The 27,014-nt window shown below is 40.4% G+C and overlaps 1 long non-coding RNA gene across 4 annotated transcripts in view; it reads right to left on the bottom strand.

The window, feature by feature from the left end:
• Window positions 1–27,014, bottom strand: part of LOC104006041 (uncharacterized) — a 137,185-nt gene that overhangs the window by 44,307 nt on the left and 65,864 nt on the right. For 3 of the 4 annotated variants that reach the window (XR_010156553.1, XR_010156551.1, XR_001716872.4), the window contains 2 exons: window positions 20,448–20,567; window positions 15,879–15,996 (listed from right to left, as the gene is read on the bottom strand). This is a non-coding gene — a long non-coding RNA (uncharacterized LOC104006041). The remainder of the gene's footprint in view (window positions 1–15,878; window positions 15,997–20,447; window positions 20,568–27,014) is intronic. The other variant, XR_010156552.1, reaches the window with a different exon arrangement.

Here is a 27,014-nt window from a genome sequence, read left to right on the forward strand (position 1 = left end):
GCTCTTTCAGGGTCTCTTCTCTCACAGCAACATTACTGCACTCCCAGGACTTTCCACCCTCCCTTTTCCTGACAACTTCTGCTCTAACTCCTCTTCATGATGTGTTCTAGACCACACTTCCTGCACTGATGGAAATGTCCTATTTCTGCACTGTTCAATAGAGTAGTCACTGGCCACCTGTGGCTATCAAGCTTTTGAAATGTAGCTAGTGAGGCAGAAACTGAATTTTTAAATTTATTGTTTTAACTTATTCAAATTTAAATAGCCATTAAATACCACATTGGACATCATTGTTCTGGACATTTTCTATTTTTCCATCCTCACTGCCTAATACTTACCTTGCCAATTTTCTTTGGGGTTTTTTTTGTTTGTTTGTTTGTTTTTGAGACAGAGTCTCCATCGCCCAGGCTGGGGTGCAGTGGCGCAATCTTGGCTCACTGCAATCTCTGCCTTCCAGGTTCAAGTGATTCTCCCACCTCAGCCTCCCAAGTAGCTGAGACTACAGGCACGTGCCACCACACCTGGCTAATTTTTGTACTTTTAGTACAGACAGGGTTTCACCATGTTGGCCAGGCTGGTCTTGAACTCCTGACATCAAGTGATCCACCCGCTTTGGCCTCCCAAATTGCTGGGATTATAGGCATGCGCCACCACATCCAGCTGTTGCCAATTTTCTTCTAGATAGCAACAAGTTAATATAGTGATTTCATGCATTAATGAGTGTTTCAATGAAGGAACCCCTTATGTATTGTACTGGGTTGGATAGAGTCCCCCCAAAGTTCATGCCCTTCACAGAACCTCAGGTTTGTAAACTTATTTGGAAATAAGGTAATTTAAGATGCAATTAGTTAAGATGAGGTAATGCTAGAGTAGAGTGAGCCCTTAATCTAATATAACATGGATCTTCATAAGAAAAGGAGAAGATAGGCACAGAGAATGCCATGGAAAAGAAGAGGCTGAAATCGTAATGATGCATCTACACACCAAGGAGTGCCAGTATCATTGGCACCACCCAGAGCTGCGAGAAAAGCATGGAACATACCCTCCCCTAGAGCCTTCAGCAAGAGCATGGCTCTGCTGACATCTTGATTTCAGACTTCGAGCCTCTAGAACTATGAGAGAATACATTCCTGTTTTTTTTAGCCACTCAGTCTGGTAATTTCTTAAGGCAGCCTTAGGAAATGAATACAGGTACTTAGATTGGCTTCATCTTTATCTTTACTCTTATGTTATTTAATAAAGACTTTATGGTCTTGGATTTGCCCCCCAAATTATTCATGGTGAAAAGGGTACTCTACCCATGGTAGAGTAACTAGCAATAAGGATATTCAAGAACAGTAAAGGACAGGTGGTACCTTGATAAAGTGAGAGTTTCCCATTTCTTCCTGTCTAGATTTTCTCCCTCACCAGACTTTACCTCAGAAGGCTGCTATACATAGCCTGAGACCTATTCTGAATCAAGGATGTGACTTAAGTCTTAGAAGCAAGCCTGGCTTCTGTCTGCAGCCCATTATTGACCTAAGGCTGCTATGATCACATTAAGAAAATAAAGCATTATTCATCCAGAGAAGAAGTATGACAAGTAATCATGTGTCATTACTAAAATATAATATTCCTAAAGCAGCTTTCCTAAAACTTATGGAAATACATACATATACATGCACATGGATATTATGTGTGCATATAATGAATGTGTGTATAAATGTGGATATGTATGAGTGTATATTGTATGGGTACATCACTGAAGTGAAATCTGTTTTTCCTGAATGACTGAGAGTTCTTTCAGAGAACCTGGAATCCTCTAGAGTGAGCCACACACTGGCCTCTCAAAGAGACAGCCTGGAGTAAGTTAAATATACATTGAAGTCAACCCTGAGGACACCACCAGGATGATCTAGAATTGCCCTGAGGGAGAATCAAAGGCTCCAAGGCTCACAGTTCTGTACTGTACATGTTGAGGAAGCTAAAAGTTTAGAGCAAAACCGTATCCAATACACCACAGTCCACTCCTCTGCTACGGACTTCACATTATTTCCACAAACAAGCTTTGCTGCCGTAATATTCATATTCAGCTAGATATGTCAATTTCACAGTTTTAAAATATGCAGGGAATGTGCAATTTTTAGGGACAAGTGTTTGTTTCACCTCAGAGAGATTTTGGGAGCTGGTATCTGGCTGTTCAGATTCCCTGGAGCAAACAGACCCAGTGAGAGAAACCACAGGGATTTGCCAGAACCCAGAAAGGCAGACAAAACCCCTGGAGACCTCTCTCTCAGAGGGCCACAGTTGCAATAGAAAAACAACTGTTTTTACATATACATGTACATCTCAGAGGCAGCGGCAGAATGAAAGCCTTACTGAGAGAGATGTCTCCTGTGTCAGGAAAGACCTTATTAGACCGTAATTGATGGAATCCAAGACAGGTTGCAGAGAATGCCCCTGCGTCTCAGAGAGTTGCACGGCCTTCCCATAAATTTCGCTGATGACATTGATCCCAGGCCTGGAAACCTTTGTGGGGGCTGTATTGTTAGGCTTCATTAGATTCCTACTGTTTTCCAGAAAGCTATCTGCTATAAATTGTTATTGATAAATGTTGGAACCCAATTCTGGTATTTTCAGAGACTGTGCAACCTGAAAACACCACACATGTGGTACAGAATGAGAAAAGACAGACAAACTGACAGGTTTGTTCACATCGACTGTAGCTTGACAAGCAGCAGGGAATTCCAGCCTCCCTAAAGAGAGGTTGTTCGTTCAGCTGATGCACATTTGCCCCTCTGATTACTGCCAGTGTTCTCTGCAAGGGAGCAAAAGCTTTGGTAATTGGCTGCTTTGGATGAGTTTCAGAGGTTTGTGGGGTTTCAGAACCCAGTCACTTTGTTTCTATCAGAGTCCTACTGCTGATCTGGCTCTGACCTAAAAGGAGATTTTAAAGAGAACAATTATACTGTAGATTGAGAAATACCTACAATAATGGTTGGGGGTGTGGGGGTTTCGTGACAGAAAATGTGAAGAGAATACAGTGTAGAAGTTTTATGTCCTAGAAGAGCCTGATTTTTATTCAGAAGACATTGTCTATGTATTCTGTATAAAGTCAGGACAACTTTTTTTTGTTGTATGTGCCTAAGATGTATAAGGCTCTTTGGATGCATATTTTAAAACTATGGTTGCATGGTTCCAAAAAGAACTGATGTGCTTCCAATAAGTGGAACTCCATGCCACACAGAGGGTGGTAGAAGACCTGCACTGTGTGATGTGTCTATTTAGCATGAACCTAGTAAATACTTTTCTTTAACAACTTTTCTTTACCTTCTGAGGCTTCAGTTGTGACCTTGGGCATTTGGCCTATGAAGTCCTACTTTTCCATCAAATATATTCTTATTTCTCAAATACACATGAGGGGCACTTTTTTTAAAAGTCAGTAAATTCAGAAATTCCCTATTTTCACTATATAGATTTGCTCAAGTATCATTCTTCTCTGAAACCTTCTAGCTTCTCTCATAGAAAATCTAAATCAGAGTTTATAAAATGGTAGGATCATGCAATGTATTCACAACTGAGCTATTTTAGTGCTTAGAATGGGATATGGTGTATACCCAATATATTTCAATGTGTATTAAAGTATGTTTTAAAAATAGTAGCTTTATATTGAATAAAATCTTATACGTTGATACTATATATAACAGCAGAATGAAAAATGTTATTTTCTATTTTCAGGGGGCAACACTAGTAATCATTTATTTTGTTTCTTTAAAAATGTGGTTGTTTTGAATTTGAAATCTGATGTCCAGAATGTCTTAATATGTCATATAATGTTCTACTACTCTTAGCATGACATTTCAAAAAGTAATAGAGTATCTAAGATCTTCTAAAGCTTCTCATTTATTAAAATTAATAGAGATACATGCACAGCTTTGTAATTACTTATTGTACCTAAATTTGTGATTATACCAAATTTGAAGACGAAATAGTCACAAGTCACTCACCAAAATTTAAAAGTGTAGGAAATCATACTTTAACAATTGATCATACAAATAACTAGGAAGTAGTATAAGTAGTAGTTAAGATCAAGAATCTCAACACCAGAGATACCTGAATTCAAGCCCCTGTTCTGCCACCAAGTGTTTCTGTGAACTAGAGTCTCAGTTTTGCAATCCATAAAATGGGGATAATAACACTTCCTACAGGTTTCTGTGTGTGAGAGAGAATCAAATAAAACACTTTTAACATGCTTTTTGTAGTGTATAATACATAGTAAGTAGTATTTGCTAGCCATTAATTTTTAATAACATTCATAATGAAAACATACATATAAAGAGCATCTCTAGGCGTACAATTTAAACAAACTTCAGGGACTGGTGGATGATTTAAAAAAAAAAAAAACAGCCAGGCCTGAATTAGTGGAAGCCTCAGAAGTGAGGAACAACCAGCTGGAGAGTGGTGTGTGCAAACTGGACCGGTAGGAGGGTCATGGCTAAACTGATCATCTGTGGAGTACCACATTCATGATACAATGTTTGCTCCTCAAATCCTTTTAACTTTAGTGAACAAACAAATATTCCCAAAATTCAGTGAAGGTTTTCAACATAATTGCCAAAATAAAGTGTGTGTGTATATGTGTGTGTGTGTGTGTGTGTATATATATATATATATATATATATGTACATAAAACAATTCTTTGCTTAAACTCAATAAAGGGAACATGACTACACTGCTCCTTTCCAAAAAGTGCATTCACTTTGGGGGGATGATGACAAATGTAAAGTTAGCTAAGAAACGTCTTAGCTAGAAATGTTGGCTGATATTCAAATAGGCGTCACTTTGATCAAGAAAATTACAAGTGCAAACACTTGTCATTGTTTAAGTGTAACCAAAGTAAACTTATGGTTATTACCTAGTATTACGTGGCCACAGAAACTGTTCATGCAAAGGTTACCAATTACCTCCTGAGGTCAACCCGGTGAACATTTGTAAATTCTGATTCTGCATGGCCTCTCTGTGGCATTACCTGCACACTATTTCTATAACACTACTGCTCATTCTAACTCTGCTTTCTCAGCCTTCTAGGAATCCTCATAACTTTTGGGGGGCTGCTATTTCTGAAGATTTTGTCCTCTGCCTGCATTTTATAACTAATACTCTCCCAGGGAAAGCTTAACCACTCCAATCACTTCAATTATCCTCATGCTGACAAGTCCTGTATATGTAGTCATTTTTCCTGAACTCCAAATACATATTCCTAATTTCCTTTGGACCTCTATATCCAGCACACTGACACTAGATACGAGAAGTATTCTCTGTTGTTTATAATCAGTTTATCATTTAGTGTATTGTTATGGAATTGTCATACTCTGGAGAGTCAATAACCTTAGTCCTTACAACCAGCCATAAGTGAGGCAAGTCTCTCAGACAAGAAACCAGAACCCCAGAGGAAGAACCAATCTGAAATTTTCTCTGGTCTCTGTACGAGGAAAAAACAAAATAAAAGACAACACTACTAAGAGCCAGTTTGGGGGTGCTGGAAATTACTATGGGGCTGTTCCACTGTTTTGTAACATTGGACAGCCTTGCTACTTTCATTCTTTTTTCATGTATTCTGTCCTTCTGAGTTTCTATCCAGCTGTCATAAATTCATGCAATAGCAACACATATCACTTCCTTTAAATATAATTTCCTGTTCACATGGTCTTGATAAATTAGTGTTGATTACCTGTAGTTTTTAAGTCCAAATATGTGATTAGAAACTATTTAAAGACAGGGTTCATTTTACCTCATCTGCATTACCAACTATCCCATTATTCACTCAAAGTAAATTTAAAATTTCATAACACCTCTATGAATTGCACCTTCATCTACCACGTACACCTGAGATGTATCTTAATTCTCTAATAAAATTGCTAAGAGAGAGTTAGCTAGAATTGGTGAGAATCACTTGGGCTCTAGGAGGGGGCAATAATCTATAAATTTAAATACACAAAGCATCATCTCGCTCTTGTGATTGTGATTAAATTAGCCTTTGTGTCTGTGCTCACAATGTCATGTAAAACATACACAGAAAGAAAGGCAACTCTCTTTCATGAGTAAATGTTATAATTTGATATATTAAAAGAGAGCTCAGCCAGTGAAGGGGGTTTCTTTGTCCCTTTAGAACCTTTAAACCTATGTTGTGCCCAAGGTACTCAGACATACACACACAGAGAGACAGTATTGATTTCCAGAATTTCTCTATGGAATGCCAAAAATAATAAACAAAAAATTAATCAAAAGCAACAGGCTCCTTCCATTATGTATTAAATATCCTCCCCATGAAGTTAGGACAAATAGAGATGTATATAGAAAGCAATGGAAACATAAATCTAGTGTAGTCATCGATTTCTGCCTTGTTCCTTTATTTCTAGTAAATAATGATCTTCAGATCTTTCATGGTGGCACTATACTAAAAGTCAGTTCTAGGAACCTTGGAAGTGTTTTATCTTTGAAAGAGCCAATGATACTGCCTCCTCTCCAAAATCATTGCATTCATTCATTTCTTGTTATGGAATGAAAACAACGTTTAGTAGAATCAGAAGAAACTGACAAAAGATACTCGCTATAAGAGCTTTCTGAACAGTTATGTATACAGTCAATAAAACATTTTATATTGTCCTGTGTCAAATTAGAAAAAAAGGATTTCCCCAGAAAATGTGGCCCCTGAATATTACCATTAAGTTACTAAAAATAAAAATACTATAGATATGGATTACTAGAAAAACAATTTTAAAAATCTTAAATATTAAGTATACCTGATTGGACCTGAGGCTCAGCCCAAGCTGAAAATTCTTAGCTAACAAGATAAAAAGAGAAATAATTTAATCTACTTAGATGTATGAATTCAGTAAGCAAAGACCACTACTGCCATTTTATACAGACCTCTATATTCCCTCCCATTGCTCATTTCTCAGCAAATTCATAGGATGATGCATGACCAAGCCAGGTCATTAGATTTTAGAGCACATGAGAAGATGCCAATATATTTACAAGATAAACAATTAAGGGTGAATTCTGAATCTGGCAGTTAATTATCTATATGCCTTGAAAAAAGAATCACGTAACCTTTCTATATAATGAGGTAGCATGGCAATATACATGGGAAGTAATAGATAACTGTCAAGCATCTATTTAAGCCATGTGGCTTGTATATCTTAGTTTGAAATCAAGATGCTTTCTGGGATCTAAAGGAAGGCATCCCGAGAGGAAAGAAGGGAAAGAGACATAGAGAAGGTTAAGATTCAGAGTAGTTTGATAATACAAGGATAAGTCTTATAACTTGAGTCTTTTCTTTCCTTTTATTATTATTATTAGTTGTTGTTATTTCCAGTGGCAGCCTCTCATGAGGTGAGCACAAATGTCTTCAGTGGCATAGTCACCAAAGCTCACATACATCTTAATAAATCCAATTACTTCAGTGAATCATTCTAAGCAAGACTCCTGCTTTGTTCCAGCTCCTCACTTCAGGATATGCACTTTTTATAAAGGGCTGTGTTTCTCTTACACAGAGATGTAGGTACTAAATTTCTGTGGCACCTTGTAGGTGGATGTCAAAAATAAAATAAATGCTGAATGAATCTTTTAGAGAAATCAATTGTGTCAACCACAGATTTTCTGGGTCAGTAGGTTGGATGTAATAGAAGTAGTGACAGATGCCTAGGATGATGACTTTTGTAGTTACCAATCAAGCCAGTCAAAAGCACAGTGTTTAAAAGGAGCAGATATCCTACAACCAAAGAGGTGAGAAGAAACTACATGTTTCACATAATAAATTAAATTTGTGATGCCATCAATGAAGAGCCCTTCACATTCCTCCGACATTCCTCCCCCTGCAAAATTATACCCATCACCTTGGGTAGCTGTGCCTTATGGTCTGCTAAAGTCCATGGCCTCAATTATATATTAATACAGCTTTACAGTTCTTAGGTAGGGATTTTTTTCTTTTAACAAAAATCTTGATATTTGTGCCCTACACTCTCACTTTGACCCAACAATCATCCTGTGAAAGAGGTGCCACTAGTGACAATTCAATTTGCTTTTTCAAGAATTTGCAAATGTAGGCAAAGTCAATGGGAATAACGCATCCTTCATGCAACTTTTACATTAAGAAGATGTGAGCTTTATTGGATTAGTCTCATAGAGGCAAGAACAGTAAAAACTAAAAATGACATGTTAGCTAATCATTACTTTGACAATAATTGTCATGAACAGAATTTTTTTATAGATTTTGGATGTAGCCTTGGAAGCAAAAAAGACTCAGATGCTGTGTTGGCCTGAGCTAAAAGGATTTTTTAAAATTTAATCTTTAAGAAGCTCCCGAGGATACAGGCTAAAAGAGTTTATAAAGGTCATTAAAAAATTAACTTATCTTGCTGACTGAAGCTTTTTTAATGCACTCTAAGTTACAAAGGAATCGCATCTGGAGCCTTTAGGCCAATGGTCTACTATATTTTTCTCTCATTAGTAAGGACAGCAAAAATCTGCATTTGGATTTTTACCACCGTAATCATCTCTGGTTCATTAGTCTTCATGATTGAATATGAGGAGAGCATGGAGCCAGTGGTGTAGGAATATTTTGTACTTATCTCATTTGCTCACACTGCAGTTCGGGAGGCAGCAAGAATCGTGGGAGGATCTGGGCCGGCTACTGGGGCTTAAAGTGGTTAAGGAAGAGTCAGACTGACTTCTATCAGGCCTGTCTGGAAGAAAAAAAATATACAATGAAAGGTCTTTAATGAAGGACTATTACTTAGGTAAAGCAAAATTTACTCTTCTCTCGTTGTTTAGCATCAGAAACAAAATTGGCTGGAGACATCATCGTAATGGGCAGCTAGATCCAGAGGAATCTCACCTTGAGAAATTTCAGCTTCCTCAACCATATATTGGAGATAATAAGCTGGCCTTAGTTATTTCACAGGCAGTTGTAAGGCATGTATGAAATAATATATATAAAATATTTTATTGTGATCAATCTCCATATAAACATTGTGCATTTTCATCATATTGACCATGATGGGTTAGAAAATCGGCAATTTCATGCAATATTTCTAAGAGTAAAACATTCTACAAACTAGAGAGTATTCTATATATTTTTATCAAAGGCTTTTCTTAAGGGAAGCATGGCCTCTGGCTTGGCAATTCTATTACTGGAAATTAATCTTAAAGGAATAAGAATGAAGAGAATGATGTACAAGTGTGCCATCAAAAAATTGTTTACAAGAGTAAAAACACTAGAGACAATTTAAATGTCCAACAAAGGGGATGAATAAAATAAAGTGTGGGTAAATAACATTCTATACATAATTAGGAATGATTATGTAAATTTGTATTTATCGGCCAAGAATAGAAGGATATTTCACCTAGTATTGTTAATAGGTATCCTGAGCATGTTATAAAACACTAAAGATAGTGTTAAAAAGGACAAAGAAAAATTCTTGAAGAAAATTAGAAATGCACAAAAGTATTAGTAATGGTTGTCACTGGATAAGGATTATAGAGGATTTCACTTTTTCCTTTGTGTTACTAAGTATTGCCTGATTTTTTTTATTTTTTATTTTTTAATTTAATTAATTAATTAATTAATTTTGAGAAAGGGTCTCACTTCGTCACCCAGGCTGGAATACAGCAGCATGATCACAGCTCACTGCAGTCTCAACCTCCCAGGCTCAGGCCATCCTTCCACCTCAGCCCCCCAGGTAGCTGAGACTACAGGTGTGTGCTACAAGGCTTGGCTACTTTTTAATTTTTTGTAGAGACAGGGTCTCACTGTGTTGCCTAGGCTGGTCTCAAACTCCTGGCCTCAAGCAATCCTCCTGCTTTGACTTCCCAAAGTGCTGGGATTATGGGCATGAGCCACCATGCCCAGCCCGTTTTTGTAATTAGCCACAAAAATAGAAGTTACTTCCACTTTGGAAAAATAATAGCCCAGGCTCGCAAGTTCAAATTTGGCATGAAAATTCAAATTTGACGTTAAGTAGCATATTAAAAACATGAAGACCATGGTTATGCCCAAAAGACACGTATATGAATATAGTTGTACCTTAGTTTCAATTAACCCAGTTGACACAATGAGGATTTTCTAAAGTCAAGGACTGTATCTAATCCTTTGTTCCTTTAGCATCAGCAGTGCTAGGCACATGGCAGATTCTTAATAAATATTTTTTAAATGAATGAATGATAATTTTATAAGAATAACCTTAAGAATCTTTTAAATAAAACAATCTCTGCCACAATGAAAACAAGATTCGATTTTTAAAAATCTGTTTACATACAGTACATAAAGAAATATAGCATAATGGATGAAAGAACATGAATGACTACACTGCCTGAGTTTGAGGCCCAAATACACCACATAGCCAAGGCATGTTTCTCAACATTTTTCCCCTCTTTTACGAAAAAGGTAATAATAGTATCAACTTCAGTTGTTGATAAATGAATAATCCACAGAAAGGATTAAACACAATGCCTAGTAGATTCTTCCTAAAAGTTGTGATTAATGTTGTTTTTACTGCTGTTGTTGTCATCGTTGTTGTTGTTCAATTTATCATTGTTTAAAAGTGGGCTTTCAGGGGGAGACAATTCAGTGAACCAGTTGGCCAAACTGGATGTTTGGCATTACACTGACACACTTTGAGGCCTCTCAAGATGAGAGACCGGCTTGAATTACTGTCATTTGGCTCGTCTTAAGACTGCTGAGCAAAACCAATGAACACTTATCAGGCCTCGGTTTTAAAAATGTCTATAGGATTTTTTTAACCCAGCTGTACCACTGGTTTAGGCATTTCTCCTAATGCTGAAGTCTTCTCTTTGCTGGAATTTTGATTGGGCTGCCTCCTTTAACCTAAATTATTTTTCAAATTAAAAAGCTTCCAATAAGCTAACCTTTAATAGGGAGGTTATATGGGGTGCTTCTCTGAAGTCAATTGCATTCTTCTCATTAGTATTCATAACAAGATCCCCTAACAATTGAGGATATTACATAGCTGGACAACAAAACATAATTTTTATGAATAAGAAAATCCAGCATAATCTGTTTGGCAACTTTTTTGTTAGAGATCTTGCTAGGGTTTTTATTCACTTTGGCTAAACCCTGTGATTGCGTTAGAGGTTCATGGCATTCTCATTATTTATTACAACTTGTTCCACATAGGGGTCATTCTCTTCTACCCTTTTTAATCATAATGATGACAGTTGAGAATTGACATTGTGCACTATTGTGTACTGTCAAATGCATAACAAATACCTTAATCAGGCTTAAATAGCTCAAGAACCACAACTATTTATTGCAGGTCAGAGGCAAATTTCTGGGGATGGCAAGTGGAGATGTGAGGATATTAATTTCAATATGCCCTGCCTCAAATGATAGCACCTAATTTGATCAAACATTTGCTTCATTTTATATGAAACTATGTCTCTTCTACAGTAGCAATAACCTGGATCAAATAATCTACCAGAGACAACTAGAATGAATAACCAGACTGTACTAGCGATTTTGTTGACTTAATACATTTACAAAATCAGAAACTTGGTGAATTTAATATAGCTAATTTCCTTAATACGCTTAAGAATCTTAAGAAAGAACAATATCTTTTGTGCATTTGTTTAGTGATAAATAGATTCTGTCATTGCAACATGCACTCTTCTTTCTTTGATTCTGAGAGCAAAGAAGAAATTTTCAAAATGGAGTCTTCATTCCTTCCCTAGTAGCTATTTCTAAGTTTCATGTGATTTCTGCCATACTGGTAGTAATGCCCTTTAAAGGAGGTGCATGTTACATTTTAGAAAATGATCACTAAAGGGCCACTTTTTGTTTCCCATTAAAATAGATTTATTTCAAATGTAGAGGGTAGTGATAACAGATCACATTTCCACATTGCCTGACAGATAGGATTAACTACCTGAAGGCTCTGTTTCAAAACTAAAAGGGTGCTTATGGCTCCTTAACACTTTTAAAGCAAACTCTTTGTGTCTGCTCTAAGCATGCTAAGGTGGAGGGCATTTATTTCCACAGCAGGAGGCCCATGGCAACACTCAATCGCTCTTACTTCACATTTATTATGCTAAATGACCAATGCACACTTAATCACTTGGCCTAAGAGAGGTGGCTAAGGGGATGCAGGTTTTCTCTGTAAGGGTATTGATGGAGTGGCTTAGAGATCAGCCTGCTTGGTGTTTCAGTCAATTAGAAAACACCTTATCCATGAAGTGGACTGACTGTACTTTCAAAATAAACTTGGATAAGACTGGATGCTGTTCTATTCCAATACGAATCTTTAAATCATGATCAACGAGGTCAATGTACCTTCACTTAGCTGTTTGCTCTATTTGGGATATGCTAAACTCTGGCTCTCTGTAATGATTTCTAAAAATATTAGTGTAATAATCGGGATGATAAATGCCAAGAACTTTCATGCTGATTTTATAACCACAGCAACCACTTAGAAATATTTTGTTTCTCCTTTTTCTCCCAACTCCAAGTAACTCACTCAACTTTACCCAAATTACTATGTGTGAAATAAAAGGCTTACAATAGCAGGTGTCTGTAAATTGAATTTTGAGCTCAGGTAAAAGATATGCAACTACATTACATTCTATTTTATAAAAGCATTGATCTTTTCAAGATAAAGGAAAAAAATTAAGTTTTTTGAGGTTTATTGTTAACTTCTCTGACTCTTTTGTTCACTCAATCAAAACCTCAGAATCATCTTCGACCTTCTCATCTTGTTCACCAGTCTGTTGCCAAGTCTATGGATTCTACTTGCGTAATACTCTGTCGCTTCTTATGAGTTCCCACTGCTCCTCTTCTTTTAGGTTATTGTTTCTTCTCTTTAGGATTAACCAGTCTCCTTAATACCAATCTCTGTTCTTTAATCTATCTTATACACTGTGACCACATAAAGCTTCCAAAAGTGCAGAGTAGATCATGTCATTTCCTTGCCCCCAGATCCTTAATGACTCCATATTGCTTAATTTTTAAAATAAACTGCTTAGGCTGGGCGCAATGGCTCACGCCTGTAATCCCAGCACTTTGGGAGGCCAAGGCTGGCAGATCACAAGATCAGGAGTTCAAGACCAGCCTGGCCAACACAGTGAAACCCCCTTTCCACTAAAAATACAAAAAAAATTAGCTGGGCATGGTGGCGGGCACTTGTAAGCCCAGCTACTACTTGGGAGACAGGCAAGGAGAATCGCTTGAACCTGGGAGGCGGAGGTTGTAATGAGCCGAGATCAGGCCACTGCACTCCAGCCCAGGCGACAGTGCAAGACTCCTCTCAAAAATAAAATAAAATAAAATAAAATAAAATAAAATAAAATAAAATTAAATTAAATTAAATTAAATTAAATTAAAATAAAGTAAAATAAAATATAAAATAAAATAAAATATAAAATAAATAAAATAAACTGCTTAGTCCAGTATTCAATGGCTGTCCCCTATCCTTCTATCCCTGTTCCCAAGTCTACCTTTCCAGTTTCATTTCTCTCTGCTGTCTTCTTTCACCCACTAATTCAGTAGTGTGGCATTCGTTAATATTCATCATGCAGGATCTGTGCATGGGATTTCCTGTTCCCTTGCTCTTCTCCCACTGTATCTCCTTTCCTACCCCCATTTTATACAGCCAAATCCTGTCTGCTTAGCCTTCTCTGATTTCCTCCAATGTGCTGATCCCTCTTCTATATCTATATACCTTATGACATTTTCATCTTGTATGATAGTTATATATATCTCTTAGACTTTAAATTGTTTTTATAAATTCCCTGGAAGTGGAGTCTAGGTCTGATTTTGTGTTGACATCCCCCTTAGTACCTAGCACCGTGACTGACACATTGTATCCATTTAATACATATGTATTGATGTATTCCATTCACAAATGAATCCTAATTTACTATTCTTAAAACATCATAAATTTATGTTTTCAGACACCTACTTTCACCTATTCAGATCTTGAAGCATTCTAAATTCGAACAGATGTTCGGTGACAGCTGGGAGAAATTACACTGCAGATACCAAATCATCAGCACAGCTCTCAGGATCACATCTTCACCTGGTTATGTGTTCTGGACAGCTGTGCCTTCTTGGAAATGCACTTGGCTTCAGGAGCGAGCTCTGTTTGTAATACCCTTATAGCATTCCAGAATAAACATGACAGGCCTTGATGTAGAGTAGAATATGTGCAAGTCCATGATCTATTTATGTTCTCAGGGGATTAAGGGGGGGCTCATTTTGCATTTGTAAAGATGTTTCTTATCTCAAGACCTCAGTCAATTTCAGATCACTGTGATTTTACTTTTAGTAAAAAAAAAAAAAAAAAAAAAAAAAAAAAAAAAAAAAAAAAAAATTCAGATAGCCTGTGATGGGGAAAATATGAATATAAGGAAAATGTATAACTCAGCATATGCTGGAGGCCAGAAACAAGACCAAATGATGCATAGTTAGGCTCACTTTTCCTGAATTGGATGCATGTTCTGCATCCAAATGTGCATTAAATTTGGCTATTGCATCGTTTTTTATACTTGTCTGCCCTGAAACTGTTCTTACCATTCTCTTGGGACTATGGCCAAAGGTAGAACATTAGTGAATATCCATGTTACCTAATCTCCTGTGGTATATTTTATTCCATGCCCTTTGTTTTCTTTCTTTCCTCTTGATTACTCATATGTACCCCATTCCTGTACTCTATGTTGGTAGGGGTAGGTGGGGAAAGAAAATAAATATGCCCATGGTTGTCCTAATAGACACCAGTTTATAAATAGTACTGGTTTGAGTGTGCACTGGTTTTCTGAATACAGGGAGGTCAAAAAAAAAAAAACATTTTCTTTTGAAATGAAAAAAGGAGGTTAAAACAAGAGTTCTAATAACAGGCTTAACACAGAGCAGTAATACCAGCATGAATTACCCTTGGTACCAGACTTTTATTGGAAGTCCTAGATTGCTTTGTTCCTGTCCCTGACATAATATTCAGAGTTGGGTTTATATTTGTCCAGAACGGAGCTGCTTGCTGCAGTCCATGCAAATCAAATGCTTGATTTATGTACCATTTTACTGGAGGGTATAGCATTAAATTTAATTTTGTGAGGGAAGCCTGAGGTGCTTCAATGCCTGGGCCTGACATTGTGAACTAGGTAGAGAGGTGCACAAAAATTCATTACAGTTTCCAATATGCGAAATGCAGCATTTGAATGAAACATTTGTCTCTTGTCAAAAAGGCGTCATGTCTATTCTTGGATAAATATTTCCACCCCACCCCTCAGGACACAAAAGCACATTTTTGGCCTTCATCACAGATCTTAATAAAAGAAGAGTGACTACAAGTATTTGGGGGACTCCAGGGACATCAAGCAACATGTGTCTGTGAAATTAAGAATTAGTAGTAATATCAACACAACTGTCTGTACCTTGACTGTTGAATGTTGCAGCAGAAAATTGGTATACCTATACTAATTAGCTATATGAGAAATTTGTAACTTTTTTCATCTTTAGCTAGATACTATTTACCAATCTTGTTGCTCATTACCGGTTGGCTTCCTTTTCCATCCCCTACAGCACCTATTCAACACTTGACTGCACTCTTCCCAGTATCCTAACCTCACCGCTAACTCCTGGGTCGCAGCAGAAATCCTGTCATTCACCTCCCCAGGAGACTCAGGGCCATCAGGAGTCAACATCCCTAGCTTTCCTTCCATATGCCTCATACTCTTTGTAAACACTGTTGATCCTCCATTGCTCATGGAAGACAGTCTTTAACCTTGTTACCCTTGAGCATGCAGGTAAATCCTTTAGTAACCTGCCCTGTCCTTCCTTTCCAGCCTCATCTCCTGCACACTCCCCATGCACTAAGTGTTCCAAAACATACCTGGGCTCACCTGCTCCCTCTGCCAGGAATGACCTTCCCCTGTTTCACCACCAGCAAAATCTGCTTCTCTGTGAAGCTCTTCTCTCTCAAAAGAGGCTTGCTTACACCATTCATAGCACTAGTATAAAAATAATAGCACATTTAGTTGAAGTATGCCCAGTTTTAAGTATATCTTATTTAATTTTGTATCATCCAGAGCACCTGGCACAGAATCTGGTACATAGTAGTTCCTGAATAAATGCTTCTAGAATTAAATTGAGTTAAATGATCACTATGATAGTAGGAGGAAAATAAATGGGTGTGAGGCAAAGAGAATTTATATCATCTCAATTTTTCCTACCTTTTGCCAAAGAAATATAAGACGAGCCCAATCGTAGACCCAAACTTTTATCTTTAGGAATTCTAGGTTTGAGTCCTAACAGTGACATAAATCAGTTTTCCTTTTGAACTTGTTCTTTAATTATTGTATATGTAGCTGTTCCTATTTGTGAAATAAATATAAATGGACAAAGTCTTAACCATATTTTAATTTCAGTTTATTGAAAGTTTACATGAAAAGAGAATTTGTTAAAAGTTTCCCCAAGGACGCTTTTCTTACAGAAATGCCTCCTACAGCATTCTCTTTGTCAAAATAGTCAGAAATGTTGATATTCATTTTTTTAATATGTAAATAGTATAAGTCTTTTAGACTCAGAAAGGACTAAAGAAAGGCTCTACTATGTTGATTGATAAAAATTATTTTAAAATGACCTAATCCCATGTCTGAACTACATTAAGCACTATGCTGTCAGGTTCGAGCCCAAGCTGAGATCCAAGGGTAGTGGGTGGGTAGGTGGTGGGTAGCTGGAAAAACACTTGAGGAATCGTAGGCAGTTGTGACATGGCTTTATTCTCTCTATGGGGGCCAGCCATATGTATATTGTCAGCAGGATAGTTATACCTTTTACAGACAATAGTGGCTCCGAGCCAAGCACAAATTCATGTGAGTGGTTACCTAATGTGCCTCACGTGACGTGGTTACATAATGTGTGGGGTTGTGCGCCTGTGCTGCAAACCCGCTGAGCCATTCTGCACTGGAAGGCCGCCTCAGCCTCCTCCTGACTAAAGTGCAGCCATCTCCCTTACACTCCACCCCCTAGGCTGAGGGTGTCTTCTGGGTAGGGACACGTGCCCATAGGGCAGAGCCCTGAATCCGTAACCCACAACAGCAATACAGAGAGAAACAGCTCACTACTAGGGTCCCAGCTATGCTACTTACGACTATTAGGGCCCAGCATAGGCCAGAGCCCAGGAATGCCCGCCATCTCTGCAGGGGTTTGTCAGTAAGGCTCTTGACTGCCTCAATCTCCCATGAGACCCCTTGCAGGGCTGCTGTTATGTTCTGCGGATTGTCAGGGATAAAGGTACAACATTGTCTTCCTAAAATGGCATAGGTGCCTTCTTGGCAGCAGTTCCTATGTCTAAGGCCATTCGGTTTTGCAACGCCACCTTTCTGATCTGATCAACCTTATCTGTTAACAGGAGGAGGGTCACTTGGGTGTAATTCAGAGCCAAGAGCAGTAACTAGTGCTTCTACAGTTATGACATCCGCTCCAGGGATAGTCACTGCCAAGGGGTAGAACCAACAGGGGGCTCGTCGCACTCGCAAAAACCAAGAGTGTGGTGCCTCCCAGTTATGTGAGCGTCTGGGTAATGTGGGGAGAACAGTGGCAGGCACAGAAGGCGACCCCCAGGTACAACGTCCAGTCCAGTTTGCTGGTAGATAAGGCCACAGTATGTCCCCACAGACCCCTAAACTCCCAGGGGACACAAAGTCCATTGGGGCCTGACCTTGTTGGGGCCACTTGTTCCATCATACCTTCAGTGTGGTGACATGTGTTATGTTTGCACAGGCTGTGACGGGTACCCCTCCCACAGTGGTGTTACCCCAATGTTCTATGCACTGTAGCGCTTGAGCTGACGGTACTACATCTTCCCCACTAGCCAGCCCCACTCATCATAAACACTATAGCCAGCCAGGGGGCAGGTGTGTTTGCTTTGTCCAAAGCTTAGCGTGTTGTGTTCCAGACATCAGCCATGGAACCCCAAGTCTCCAGCCATGTCCAGTTCTCTGCAGATGCTGAATGTATGTGCCAAGGCAAGCCATCCACAGCTGCTGCTGGAAGGCAGTGCAGATCCAACAGTTGGAAACATTGGTCACCTCAGCATAGGTGTGGGCCCAGTCCACAATGCAGTTGGAGCATGTTAACCTACGGTCGAAATGACAGAGCAGGCGCAGATACTAACAGAGGTAAATCACATCCCTCAGGCAAAATACAGGCTAACTTTTCATCCCTGGATAACAATGCAGCCACGAGGGCTTCTGCCCTGGGCGATGGTACTACACCTTCTCAGCTCCCGGTGGTTCCTTTGGGTCCTGTATCCATGCCAAAGTCACGGGGGAGCTCGTAATAAACCACACAGACAATACATATGTCTCCCGGAGGGGGGTTCCTTCCCTGGCTGTTCCCCTATGAGCAGTCAACTCTGGGGGCCATGTATTGAACATCCAAGGAGTGGCATGCAAGTCATACTATAGGCCCTCCCCCCAGGGAGCTACAGTGGCCCACCACTGGCAGTGGGGGCTTGGAGGGTCCATGGCCACAGCCAGGTTTTCTGTTCCCCCACCTTCAGGGGTGTTGGGGCAGCTGCTCGTCTCCATACCTGGTCGGAGGAGGTCATCCATAGTGTGTATCTGCAACCGAATGGAATGGGGATGGCAGCCTGGTGTAACAAACCCTCCACCAGGGCCAGGCTGCCTTTCCGTGGCCATTTATTCAAGGTTTGGAGCACCAGGTCCAGCCTGGAACTCCAGCCCACAAAGATGAGGGTGTGACATGCAAGTGTAACCCATTCTTCAAGAGCCCGTTATATCATTCAATCATACCTGCAGCTTGTGCGTTGTACAGCACATGGAATCCCTACTTTATGTCCATTCGTTGTGCCCATTGTTGTACCTGTTATCCAATGAAATGTGTTCCCCTATCACTCTCAATGGCCAGAGGGCAACCATACAGGGCACATAAGTGTTGCAGGGCCCGGATGGTGTGCTGTTGGCCAGCCGCCCTGCAAGGGTAGGTGAACAACAGGCCTGTGGCGATGTCCACAGCTGTTAGCACATGCATATACCCTTGCGACGTCAGCAGTGGCCCAATGTAGTCTACTTGCCACCTGGGCAAGGGCACTCGCCCTATCATCACTTGTTGTGTAACACTGGGCAGCTGCCTCCATTTAGGGTATGCCTGAGCACATGCTGGGCGTTTTTGACAAGCCTCCCAAATATCTTGCATGGGCAAGGACAGACCCCAGTGCTTATTGATCTGTTGTATCAGCTTACCCCCTGCATGTCCCAGTTTCTGGTGCAGCCACAAGGCCTCATCTTGTGTAGGTGCCGACTCTACTAATTGGGCTTTGGACAAGGCATCTGCCTCATCATTGCTGGGGGTGGCCAAAGACATATGGCCTGATGCATGATAAATAGTTACCTCTTTCTGATGGCCCATTTCCCCGAGGTCTTGCTACATGGCTTGGCCCCAAATGGGTTGGTGGCCGACTAGCCAATTCTGTGTTTTCTAAGTAGTTAACCACAAGGTTAAGCCTCAATAGACTGCCCAGCTATTGGCACAGATTACCATAGATGTCTCCTCCTTGGTGATCACTATCCATACTAAGTTCAGCCCATTGGCTATTTTGCTCACACCTGGTTTCAAACCATATCATGTTGGTACTAGGCTGGACTGCAACAGTGGTTCAGCAGCAGTAGCACCTTGGCTAGACCCATCTGTGTACCATGCTCCATTGGGAATGGGGGGATGCCCTTCCTTAAACAGTGATTGCTTGTCTAAGGGTGCCTCAGGCCCCATGACCTTATCTTGCATTAGAACTACAGGCCCCAAGACCTCTTGCAACTCTGCTGCTAAGGGGCTTGTACTCAGTGTACTCCACTGCTCTAAGTAGACATCCCACTTTGCCAAAGTGGATGTCTGTGCAGTCCCAGTCTGGGGGGTTATTACCCATGAATGCACCCATCCCACTGTCAGGTAAGTTGTCCACATGACAACTATAGCCCATCCTGTCACACTCTCACAAGCCTGAAGTGTGTCATATACAGCTGCCAGCTGTTTTTCTATTAAGGAATACCAGAGCTCAGCTCCCCCTTCCATAATTAGGACAAAAAGCCTACTGGCATTCTCAAGCACTCCATGCACTGCCACAGGCCCCAACCAAAACCATCTGTGTTCACATGCATATCCGGCTCAAACGGGCGCCCCCAGTCAACTACTTGTAGGGCTTGTGCCTGCTGAATAGCCCACTTGGCTGTCAGGAAGGTGATCTCAGCCACTTCCCAATCCCAGATAACTTGCTTCTTTGTTAACCAATACAACAATTTTATCATTTGAGCTCAATGGGGAACAAATGCCCGCCAATATCCCAGGAGGCCCATAAGAATTTGCAGCTGCTTCACCACTGTGGGCCTGAGACACACCTGAATTTTATCAATGATGGCCTCTGGTATGACCTTCATCTTACCTGACCAGATTATTTCCAAGAATCTGGCAGATAATCCAGGCCCTTGGACCTTGGATTCATTGATGGCCCAACTGCATGCTGCCAAATGTTTCCCCAAGAGTGGCACTGCTGCTTCTAAATCTGCAGGAGAATCAGAGGTTATCATAATATCATCAATACAATGGAATAGGTGGACCCCTTCTGGACATTGCCAGGCAGCTAAATCCGTGGCAATGAGACCATGACATATGGTGGGGCTATGCACATAGCCCTGCGGCAACACTGTAAAAGTCCATTGTCGCCCTTTCCATGTGAAGGCACACTGTTCCTGGCTCTCTGGAGCAATGTCAATGGAGAAGAATGCCTGGGCCAAGTCCACTACATAGTGGTACTGTCCCAGTTCCATCTTCAAACAGGCCATCAAATCCATGATTGACAGTACAGCTGCATGCAAAGGGGGTGTTACTTTATTCAATTCCTGATAGTCCACCGTCATCCACCAAGTTCCATCAGGCTTTTTAACTGGCCACACTGGAGAACTGTAGGGGCTGTGGGTGCCACGCAATATCTGCACCTCCTCTAGCTTTTTAATTGTCTCAGTTATCTCCGGATGCCCACCTGGAAAATGGTATTGATGGGCGAAATTAACCAGTCGGGGTTGTGGCTGGACCTGAGGCTGGTGATGCATATATCCATGCAGCACCGTCTTCACCATACACACTCGGAGTCTGAATTTCCTGGCCATGCTTTGTAATCCCAGGCCGTGTAAAATGTCCACCCCCAGAATGTATTGCAGTGTGGGACAGACATACACAGTATATAAATTGGAAGCCAAGCAGCCGATGCCGAGGAGCAGAAATACAGGTTTCACATTCACTGACCAGCCTCCATAGCTGGCAACGTATGCAGCCTCACCCAGAAACAAGGCTACAATCTGTGCCAGTATCTACCAGTGCCAGCACCCACTGTACACTGGTGGGGGACCAGTGGATTGCTAATTCCACATGTGGCCTGTGGTAGTCCATTGTCCCCACCAAGCCAGGCACCTCAGCCAGTTCCCTAATCAAACAGAAAAGAACTACAGTTACGCCTGGCTGCAGCAAGTAGTCTTTAAGCTGGAGTGCCCGGGCAGGACTGGGTCACACAGCAATGTCTTTCTCCCCCTTGGGCATTTTCTGGAATTGCTGCTCCGAAGACAACCGCTTCCACAAAGTTAGGAGTACTTCATTGGGCTGCTTATAGATCTTCTCTCAGTCAGCCCCAACCAAAATCAAATCTCACCACATCTGTGCATGTCACTAGTTGGGGCCCTGCTTTTTCCCATGAGGGAGCCCCCTGCAGACGGGGCACCATACCCTTCTGCAGATGGCCTTCTGCTTCCCCAAGAGCCACCATGGCAGTGGTCATTTCATGTACACTGCACCCTATGTACAGGGTGAACACAGCAGCTAAGAAGCTAAAGGCACTCAGGGGTGCAGAACCCAACATGAGATCCCTCATGTGGGAGGTGAAACGTTCATCATCTGGCCCCCAGGTATTCAGGTCAAACATAGTCTGCTGCATACCCATCTCCCAGATGACTTGCACCAACTCGGCACACGACTGCCATTTATTCAGTTTCAGGTATTTCACTGGCGTCGTTCCACACAGTCCATTGGCTGCCTGTAGCCACTCAGTAGGAGTGTGGTCACCTTGCCCTGCTGCTAACCGCCTGCTCACTTGCAACCACTGACAGAGGAAGGGGTCAGTGGTGATGGAGCCCAGCTTTTCCATCTCAAAGGCAGAACAGGAGATACTATCTTCTCCCTCATCCCACAGATGAAGCATCCGGGCTGGCATGGGTTCCCCTGGATGCTGGCAGCACTGCTTGCCTAATTCCTGCACTCAGTTGGGGTATATGCAATATACAAAGTGTGTTGCATTATGGTTGGGGGGAGGTCCCTGAGCCTGCCCTTGGGGCCCCAATGGCTGTTCATGATCTACCTTCTAACAGTGGTGAATCCACAGTGGGGGTTCTTCCTCCTCAGTATCAGACTGAGTGGGGGTTTCTGGCCAAGACAACAGACGGAGGCCTGCATTCATGGCAGCCTCTAATTCTTTCTCCAAGCTCTGAAGCCAGGCCTCCAGGCACCCTGCCTGCACCTGGAGGTCCCTTACCTGTGCCACATCCCTCAGGGACTGGATTTGTACTTCTCATAGCACAGTCATAAATGCCCATCTAACTCTGCCAGCAAAGACTTGCTCCTTCTCAATGTTCTGTGCTTCCAGCTGCTTCTGCGCCTTCTCCATGCTCATGGGGGACCCATCTACTGCCGCCCAGGTTTCCACTGGAGCCCATTCAAGCAGCACAGCTGCCACCATGTACCACAACCCATGTTGTGGCCACATGGCCGACCCAAAATCAGCAGGGACCGAAGGCTCACTGACCTCAGGATACTACTGACTATGCCAGTTATCAGGTTTGAGGCCAAGCTGAGGTCCAAGGGGACTCAGTGAGCAGGTGGCAGGTAGCTGGAAAAACACCCAAGGAATCATAGGCAGTTGTGACATGGCTTTATTCTCCCTCTGGGCATGAACCATATGTACAGCATCAGCAGGGTAGTTATACGTTTTACAGACAATAGTGGCTCCGAGCCAAGAATGAGCTCATGTGAGTGGTTACCTAATGCACCTCATGTGGCATGGTTACATAATGTGCAGGGTTGTGTGCCTGTGCTCCAAACCTGCTGAGTCATGCTGCACCTTGCCTACTCCTGACTTAAGTGCAGCCATCTTTCTTATATATGCCTATCAAAATTCCATTGAAATATGTTTATTTACATTTTGTGTTGCCTATTACTATGACACCTGGGAGACCAACTTTCATTTTGGGCTTCAAATGAGAGTGAGAATATGCTAGCTTCCAATCCATGTCTCTGTTCAATGAAAACCACAGAGCACAAAGCACTTGTTCTTAAAAATGCCAACTAGAAGCAATAAAATTAACATTCAAGACTATATGGTCATTGGCCAAAAGTGATCAAAGGGACCCCAGGGTGGTGTGTAAGTCTATGGACTGAAGAAACCAGGTCAAAAAGGAAGGACTTATTGAAATGTTATGGCCTCAAATACTCATTCATAACAAAATTACCTGTCAATTAAATATTACCCTATCCCTTAGCTTTATTCTCCACCCTGAAATCTTCAGCATACACAAACACACTTACACACACACACACACACACACACACACGTGTGTGTGTCCCAATTTGAATCTCATTGAAACTTATAAGAGTTTTCAGGGTCTCTTGCTGTCTATTGGGAGGAAAGTGAAAAGCAGATCCCAGCTACTGAAACACCTATGAAGGAAGGGAATGCTACACCTGCATTCTGAAATCCAATTGCAACAGCTACTCAGAATAAAATAATAGACTAGAAATCAGAAGTCTAGGATCAACTTTGCCATGGAGTAAACAAAACATGTCAACTTAGGCAAGTCATTTTGCATTCTGAGTCAGTTTCTTCATCTTATGCTGGGGACAGTTAGAGACAATATTCCTCTACACTATGGAGAAAAGGTATTAGAGGTAAAGAGAGGTGAAAAAAAGACTGGAAAGAGAATAAGCAGTACCGTGAGGAACCTGTCTTAATGGATAGGTGAAGGAAATTAAGATAGAATGGTAGTGAAGTAGAATGGTAGATTCTTGAAGTTGTCAAAAGTGAAGCTTAAGAGTTAAGAAGCTAAAACAAAGGAACCTCCTTTGAAACAAAGCTTCAATCTGTTAGTCTTCCTATTTAACTTAAGTGTTGGCAGAGAAGTGTGGTAGGTTCTTGAAAAGAAGCATAGAAGGATAAAAATAATTGAAATACTAGTTGCCAGGGCCTAAACTTGGATAGCGGCAAGGATTAAATTGCAAGCTGTTAAAGGGGATCAACTCCCCTCAGACTCAAGTCATCCCCTATAATTGGGCTGTTTCCATAGATTTTCTAGGGAATTTGAGTTGCTGTGCAGTTAAACCTTCCCTCTGGTCCCAGATTCTCTTACCATGAAAACTCAGATTGAATCCAATGTCCCATTTATCTAGAGTGGGAATGATGTCTAGATGGTGTAGCCCTTTTAAAAAATATGGCTAATAGGATAAACCAGCTTCCGTGTAAACTAAAATCAGATTAGTCTCAGAAATAAAATTTTTAGAGCATTTACTTAAACCCATGAAAGAATTGTCTTTCTTGATTTGCACATTTCTTTCATGCATTTCTTAATGACCATTATACAAAAGAGGAAAACTATTAATTGATATTTATTGAATATTTTCTATGTGCCAGACATTGTTCTAGGTGCTTCTCTCTCATTTAATCATCACAAAATCTCTAGGAGGCAGGTACTACTGCTATCCCCACTTTACAGATACTCTTCGCAGACAGAGTAAGTAATTGGCCCACGTTTACACAGCAGATCAGTGACAGACCTTGGGGGGGATCCAATGCTGGGGTGTGAGCACAGAGTGCTTGTTTCTCACTTCTGAAAGCACTGCCTGCAATCTGTGAAAGGTTGGCCTCTCTGGGAAGCACAAGTTTTCTCTCCACATCTACCCCAAAGACAACAATTGCTGATAGGTCAGGTCACTGGAGACTAAGAATGTTACAAAGGGTGAAGATTTGTGTTACCCTTATAGCAGAATGCCTTATTAGAGATTAAACTTGTTTTTTTTTTGTTTGTTTGGTTTTGTTTGTTTGTTTGTTTGTTTGCAGGGTGGGAGGTTTTTTTTTTTCTTTTTCTCTCTCCAAAGAATTCCATGTCAGAAACTCACTTTTCAGGTATGGAAGGGAGAAAAGCTTGAGGTCAGCTTTGTAACTTGTCAGGGGTGCTGGGGGAAGAACAGAACTCAAATCAGGCAGGCGTCACTACAGACCTGTTCCCAGTGGCACACAGGGGGTGGAACTGTTCCTAGTGTGGGCAATGGGGAGTCTGTACAGAATTTAAAAACAATAATAAAACCAAATAGAAGTTAGTCTGCTTTTTACTATCACAGTGCACTGGCAATTCTAAACAATGGCAATAATACTCTCCCCAGAAAATTCTTTTTGTTGGTCTATGTTTTAAACAATTGCTGCAGATAGGATTGAACTTTAATAATATATATAAACTTCAAATCATCACATTTGTATCACTTATCCTTTGATAAACATCATATTCTACAAAAGTTAATGCAGAGAACTTTTAATTGTACCACTTACTGAAGCTTGCTTTGGCCACAATTTGTCTCCAACCCCTGTGGTATTACATATGCATGTCTTTAAACAGTAGATTCCAAATAAACTATAATAGCACAGTAGTTGTAAAGACAAAGAAACAGAACTTCAGTTAGTTCAATTACGTAACTCATTCTTAAGCAATGGATTAAATAATGCCAGTATTCACTAGTGTCCAGCCAATTCTGATTTTTGCAAAATACTAAAGACCTCAGAAATATTTACAGAATAGAGTAAAAATTTATGATAAATTTTATGCTAAAGATTTTTAGTGGAAAATTTTCAACTGCAGAGACATTTTCAAGCTTCTAAAGTTGATTTTGAGGGAAAAACAAAATGGGTAGTATTACAATTTCTGAAATTTTTGTGAAATGGGATTATTTAGGAACTTCTGACACGTGTATTCTTATGTTTAAGCCTTTTCCTAATTATTTTAGATATCTTGCTTTACGTAAAAGAAATGTTTCAAGTCACAAATTAATTAAAAAGTGTTATTCAATAAACTATGAGCAAAAATAGATTGACACATCTGACCATACTGTGTACTGAACATGCATATGCAGAGATCAATCAACATCATTGACAAATTTTCAGAAGTTAAGGCTTAAAAATAGACTGTAATGTTATTATTCAATATTATCACATGCAATATTTTTCAAAGAACATGTCAATAATTAAAATACTTTAATCTATAATTTTATCTCATTTTTGTACCATAATATTTCATTTTAAATGTTTTAATTTAATTTTATACAGACATATTATATATTATAATTATTATATATAATTATATAGCTATATATAATTATAATAATTACATATAATTATCTACCCACCTTGGCCTCCCAAAGTGCTGGGATTACAGGCGTGAGCCACCACACCTGGGCTAATTTAATTTTTATAGGCATGACATTATATATAATATATATATTTATAAGCATGATATTACATATAATAAATACATATAATATTGTGCCTGTAAAAAGTTAAATTAGGGTGGGTGCAGTGGCTCACACTTGTAAATCCCAGCACTTCGGGAGGCCGAGGCGGGCGGATCACCTGAGGTCAGGAGTTTGAGACCAGGCTGGCCAAATGGCAAAACCCTGTCTCTACTAAAAGCACAAGAATTAGCTGGGTGTGGTGATGCACGCCTGTAATCCCAGCTACTTGGGGGGCTGAGGCAGTAGAACTGCTTGAACCTGGGAGGCGGAGGTTGCAGTGAGCTGAGATCACGCCACTCTGCTCCAGCCTGGGCGACAAGAGCAAAACTCCGTCTCAAAAAAAAAAAATTAATTAAGTAATTAGATAGATGATAGATAGACAGATAGAGAAGTTTTTTAAATGTCAACCCCTACA

The sequence above is a fragment of the Pan troglodytes genome, chromosome 3, assembly GCF_028858775.2.
Source record: "Pan troglodytes isolate AG18354 chromosome 3, NHGRI_mPanTro3-v2.0_pri, whole genome shotgun sequence".
NCBI classification, from domain to species: Eukaryota; Metazoa; Chordata; class Mammalia; order Primates; family Hominidae; genus Pan; species Pan troglodytes.